Source organism: Amborella trichopoda, chromosome 3 (genome assembly GCF_054954075.1).
Source record: "Amborella trichopoda isolate Santa Cruz 75 chromosome 3, AtrichopodaSantaCruz75HAP2 v2.0, whole genome shotgun sequence".
Taxonomy (NCBI): Eukaryota; Viridiplantae; Streptophyta; class Magnoliopsida; order Amborellales; family Amborellaceae; genus Amborella; species Amborella trichopoda.
This window is the reverse complement of record NC_142338.1, coordinates 276,542-283,314: the sequence shown is the minus strand read 5'-3', so window position 1 is coordinate 283,314 and position 6,773 is coordinate 276,542.

The window sequence follows — 6,773 nt, the reverse complement described above, 5'->3', positions numbered from 1 at the left end:
ATGGTCCCTAAAAAAAAAGTAAAATCAATGGCTTAAAGTTTTTTTTCTAAAAAAATTATTTTTATTTTTTAATTTTGTATACAATAATGATCTCCATATTAGGTTTTGTATATGACTGTATTCCTTAAAAATCGGGGTCAATATTTATTTTAAAAATAAATTATTAAGGAGGCCGGCATTTCTGCTTATGAGTCTCAAAAGTCATAGAAACCATGTATAAGGAACAAAATAAAACCATTCAGTTAACGTCCAAAAAAGAAAAAAAAAGAAAAGAAAGTATGATGTAACTTGCCTTCTTATCAATCAGCAGCAGCGGCAGTTAAGGTTTGAAAAAGTCAAAAAATGAAAGCTTCTTCTACATGGAGGTCAAATTTCGCACTAATTTTAAAATTGCGTGTTGAAGATAAAATATCATCTTTGTTCACACCTAAAGCTTGGCTTGGCTAGCCTAAGGTTCCTCTGCACATTGCTTTCAAATTTCAAAGATTGGTTCCTTCACAGTTGATAGTGAATGTGAAGGGTGATCTTTTAAGAAACCACTTATTTCAAAGATTGAGAAAGCAGTCCACTCCACTCATCTAAACATATAGTTGCTGCTATAAACTTCGAAATGGTTCATGCTGCCCATCTCGTGTTTAATATCGCTGGTATAACCTTATTTATAAATAAGTTCCTTCCTTTTGCAGGCCCGGGCCGGCTTTGAGTTAAAATCAAAGCAAAATTATGGAATCCCTGCCCTTTTAATGGAACAATCTCCCCATAAAGTCTTTCTCCTCTATAACCCGATTTTATTTTATTTTATTTTGTTTTTTCTCATTAACCCCATGAGTATATTTTAGGTTAATCTGTGACCGAATTGTCCTTATTAAATGCCCTTAAATATCTCTTTTTCTTTTTCTCTCTAACCTTTATAGAAATTTTAAAGAGAGAAGAATTTTTTGAGAAAATAATTGTGCCCCACCCCATTCTTGTGGTGTTTTTTCATTGTATATATAATGATAAAACAATGACACAACATATATTTTTCTATCTTGTTATATGCAATATACACTTTTTTATATTATATTATCTTCTTAAAAAGAAAGAGTAAGTCACTTTCCTACCTTATTAGCATTTTGTTTCCATTAACCTTCCTTACCCAAATTCCTATCTCTTTTCCCCCCCTTTTTTTTAACTTATTCATATCCCTAGTTTGCTTTTCCTAATATTATCTCTCGTCATATACATTGAAATACCCATCTCTCTCCCTCTCTCTATAACTGCGCCAGTAAATAATTTCCTAATATTATCTCTCGTCATATACATTGAAATACCCATCTCTCTCTCTCTCTGTATAACTGCGCCAGTAAATAATTTCCTAATATTATCTCTCGTCATATACATTGAAATACCCATCTCTCTCTCTGTATAACTGCACCAGTAAATAATTCTCAAAAAGAAAATCTTGTGATTTCTCTCACTAGGAAATGGATGAATCAGAGTTCTCTTTCAAGAAAGAAAAAGAGAGAGTTACCAATAAGTTAGAAAGAGAGAGATGGGAATTTGAATGGATATGATGAGACAAAAATTTGGGGAGATTGTTCCCGTTGGGGAAATTCCATAAGTTTCCCTGAAGTTAACCCTAGGAAAAGGCTAAAAGCCATAGCATACCCTACCTGCTCTCCCCTTACATTATCCTTTAAAATTTAAATCTCTTTCATCCCTGGTTCTGATGTTCATCTCTTTCTAAAAACTTGTGCTCTTCAAAGCAGAACTATGAGAGCCAAACAAAATATAACACAAACCCTAAAATATGTGAATGGAATAAAAATGTTCGACAACCAGTTAACAAATAATTCATCGGAGTAGAAATATACCAATATAAATAAGGAAGAGTATAGAATAAATCTATTTGTCTTTGGAACAAGGAGTTCACAATTACTAATTGCCTCTAAATTTAAAATCAGGCAGTCGAGGATATATATATATATATAATATACTATATTAATAATATATATTAAATATTAATAATTTATATTATATGTAACACATAATCAATATATACTATAAAATATAAATTACATTAATAAAATAAATATATGATATTATATTATAAAATATTATATTTTATAATATTATGTTAGATAATATTATGTTATATAATATTATGTTATAGTAATAATTTTACATTATATCATATTAATAATATTAATATGGGAAAGTATTGAATGAGAACATTTATCTTTGGTATAAGGTGGTCACATTAATATTGACCATTGGATGTGAAATTGGGTAGTTGCGATTATTTTATTGACCAAACTCACACTTCAAAAAAAAAAAAATTGAACTTTGTGATACATTCAAGCTATTAAATTTTACATCAGATGGTTGTAAGTAATTGTGACTTCTTTGTATCAAAGGTAAATTGTCTCATTATATACAATCCCTATTAATATTATGTATTTATATTATACATAGCGAATAGTGATCAACAAAAGCGTTCCGACATATTAAGTTCCTACCTCTTAAGAACTTAATCTTTCATGCCTTAATAAAAGATTGTGAGCTTTTGTTGAAAAACCACTTTCTGAACTTTTAAATACAAGGAGTTCACAATTACTAATTGCCTCTAAATTTAAGATCAGGCAGTCAGGGATGTATCATTCAATTCCTTGCTTCTCAATTCAATAAAGGTCGGGATCACAGATATCTTCATGACAGGGTGCGTGACACAGTACCCAACCGGAGCTGCGTGATGGTTGGTTTCCTATGAAGGCATTGGTTTTTGCTAGAGGTCTCTTACCCAGGCATTGAAGCACATAACAGAATGAAAGCTTCAGTTTCGAGATAGAACACCCCTTTATATAGACTTTGGGAGTTCTACAATCAGATAATTTCCTAATCGATTCTGGATGTTTATCCTCATCCAAAACCACGGTCCATAGTGTTATATATCAAAGAGTCTCTGGCTTCACCTGCCATGCTCGCCATGACCACGCAGCACAGCACAACAATCCCACATTTTTGAAGCTAAATTCCTTCTAAATCATGCGTTATAATATCTTGATACCTCTCAATGTTGATTTGGTATCTGGAGAATCAAAATCACATAAATTTCATGAGAAAAGCTGTTGTGAATCAAAAGATTCATGGAGTTGAAATCACCCCTGCAGCCACTACTGCATACAGCATATAACCCTCAATTTTGATGACAAATCTTGAGTTTCATATGTTATCATCATTTATCCAGAGATTTAGATCTCCAAAGTAATGAGGATAGGTTAACCTTTAACTTTTTTTGGGTTTAACCTTAATAATTACTAATTTAGGACTTTAGACCGTACAAAACTCGTCAAGAAAGGAGCATCCTTAACCACTAAGGACTCTCAACAATCTTGAATCTGTTGGGTTTATGTCGCTTTTAAAGGCTTTATTAGTCCTTGTAAAATGAATGATATAGTGGAGCATGAACTCAGTGGCAGTGTGGTCCCTAGTGGACCATACCATACAAACAATGTTTACAGAAACCAGACTGTGCTTGACGATCTAAGTCAGTTGGTTGGAAAAAACCTATGTTACCTGGGCATGAATAACAAATCGAGGAGGGTTCATGTGTTAGCCCTTGATGAGGTGGGAGAACATGCTCGGATGGGTAAGCCGAATGACTGTGTTACTCTTGTGTGTGATGGTGGCCTACAAAAATGGGGGGCCAAAACCTCATCCATATGCCATCACACGGCATGCATATCGATAGATCATTCGAGAAAGCCAAAAATCCACCTTTTAGGGTGAAGCGTATGCATGTGCGAGAGATCCCCCTATGCACCATATAGTTGTGGTCGCATCAGATCTTGGCGACCTAGACTCGTCTCTAGGGGAGAACATGTAATCCAACTGAGATTGCGACCCATTGGCTCATCAGTAAGACTTCGGTGATCCACTAATGAGCCTCTGCGTGGACTGTTGGTCATGGAAAACACTGGGTCGATCTGATAAAGCAAGTGTGGTCCGTAGTCTACAGTTAAAGGTGGAGTGCCCCAGGATTGTTGATTCAATGGCTAAACCACATGGATCAATTTCCCATCAAATTAATCTAATTGTGTTTTTTTTATGATAATGATTATTTTAGAAATATTATTTGAATTTTTATAAACCTTTGGATATTTTATTTATAATTTTTGGATTTATAGAATTAAAGATATTGATTTTACAATATTTTAATATTCACTAAAAATTATTTTGTTAATTTTAAATACATAAAAAAATAATCGTGGGGCCTGTTGTGCACATGGGCACACCATGTTTCTAGAAAGTGCGGTCCACATGTGCCTCCCATGGGTGGCACGCCCCATGTCTTACTACTTTCTATTTGTTGGAAAGTTTTGTTTTGTGGTCAATGTAACATTATGTTTTGGTAACTTTAAATTGTGACATGTGGTCAAATTATGGGTTGAGTAATGTGTTGACAATTTATCGACTTAATATGAAAGTAGATATTGACTTGATATATCTTTGATAGATTTTATGAAAAATATGTGTAGAGATGTGCTATTTTATGGAATGCATAATTAACATTAATTTAATTTATTTTCTATTGATAGGAAAATAGTTTAAGAAAGGGGGATAAGGGTTTATACACATTCTATAATGTTGATGACCCATCTATGGAATGGATGACTCAGATCTCTCATCCCACAAGTCACCCCAAGATCAATGGTTCATATTCAATCTCACAAGAAGAGGCAAGCCAAGGAAAACGCTAAGAAACCCTAATCTTATTCAAAGCCTATAAAAAATGATTGTCTCTATCCAAAAATTTCTACACCTGATCTCTTGTACCTAATTCCACATTTCTCTCTCATATCCCACTTAGAATTTATCTTTCTCTCTCTTAAGAAAAGTTTCTCTCTCTCCCACATTGTGGAAGAACTTAAGGGTTTAGGCTATGGAGTTTTTTTCTCTCTCATCTCTCAACTATCGATTTATGGCTTAAGGTTTTAGGGTATCGCAAAAGAGAATCAATCTCTCTCAAACTAAGTTGCTAAGGAAATTCACTTAGGGTTCGAGTTTGTGATCAAAGGGGTTCATGTTCCATTGGTATGGCTTGGCCTAAACTTGCTTTCCCGGTTTGAGATTGAATGTTGGTCATTGATCTCGCACCATCGGATGATGGCGACTCAGTGTAGAGTGTAATAAGCACGGTTGAGGTAATCTTCGACATTTTTCTCTTTTATTTCTTGCAATCTTATTTTTTATTCTCAAGCATAGTGCATAGTTATTTCAATGGCATCAAGTTTTAAAATCTTGGTTTTAATTGTCATGTTGATTTTATTTTGAAGTATATGTTGTTGTAATAAGACCACCTGTAAATGATCTTTTGCCAAAACAAAAAGGGTGATATATATATCAACCAACATCAAATTTAGGTTGGGAATCCCGATTCCTGCTTCAGTCAGGCAGCTCAATGCAGAGCGCAGGCTATAGTATGACCATATTAACAAAGAATAAAGTTCAATATGGTTGAACCCCTTATAGTATCCAAATCAAATGGAATTCAGACTGAGTTGTTTTAGAGCTTAGACACCCCCAACGTTTTAAAACTCGACCTCTCCTTATGCACGAGGTGAGTTTTGGGCGAGTTGGGTGAACAACATTATTTTTAGTTCACTTATCTTAACAACTCAAACTTAATTCAAATGTGTTATAAGGTTGTTCTGGTTAGCATTACCAAATAAATTATAACCCCCGCAGCAAGACTTGAACTCATGACCTAACCAGCGTGCCATTGTAACATGTGTGTAATTAAAAATGGCGCTTATGATATATAATCATTATTTTATCTTCATTTTTTTTTAACAAGGAGCTGGACTTGGACGAATTACTCGGACTGACCCGAATAAATCGCCTCGGCCCAGGCCTGAGTACCTTGGCTGAGTCGATTTTTTTAACACTGGACACCCTATTAAACCACCAAATTTCATATGAAACTCAAGTCCCTTAAAGCCTCTTTTTATTGTCTGTAGTCTAGGCAATTTTGCAAACTGCAGTTGATGCACGAGACATATAGAGGGCTGAGTTTAGTTTAGCCAACCCTTTGTGGCATCCAAATTGAACAAAATATTAACGGTGGGCTTTTGAGATATCTCATGAAATTACAAATTTCATATTCATAAAATACTATTAGGGTGGTCCTGTGAGTTGGCCGCGGTCTACAATATCACGTAGGTTTTTGATGCATGAGTTCTGGGGCAGAGGCTCGAAGTTGATTTATGTGACCAACTCAATAATCATCAAAGGGTGCGGTTTGTATAAGGTTGAGGTTCTAAAAAATCAAAGTAAAGCGCACTTTCAAATAGCGTCGAAAAATGTTGTTTTAGTAGTAGAAATTTTTGTAATGGTTTGAAAATTTATTTTCATTTTTAATTATAAAATTTAAAGTTTCAAAAATAATGTAGATCGAACAGATCTATGAGCATTTGAAAATTCTAAAAATTAATGGTCCAAAAAGTGCATTACAAGATACGCTATTTCTAAGACTTCGAATCTATTTTTTCGCATGTCCATACATCTTAAGGTCGAGATGATTGATTTGAGGATTTTTGGGCGTCGAAACAACTTCTACTAGTTTATTTATGTAATGCGACTTAATTTAATTGATTAGGGACTCACCTTTATATAAACTTTTCTACCATCAAAATTCTAAGAAATTTTAACTGTATATCCAAGAAATATTACCCCACTAACCCTCAAAATTTGATCTTTTTTTGGTAGACTATTACAAACTGCTAGAGATG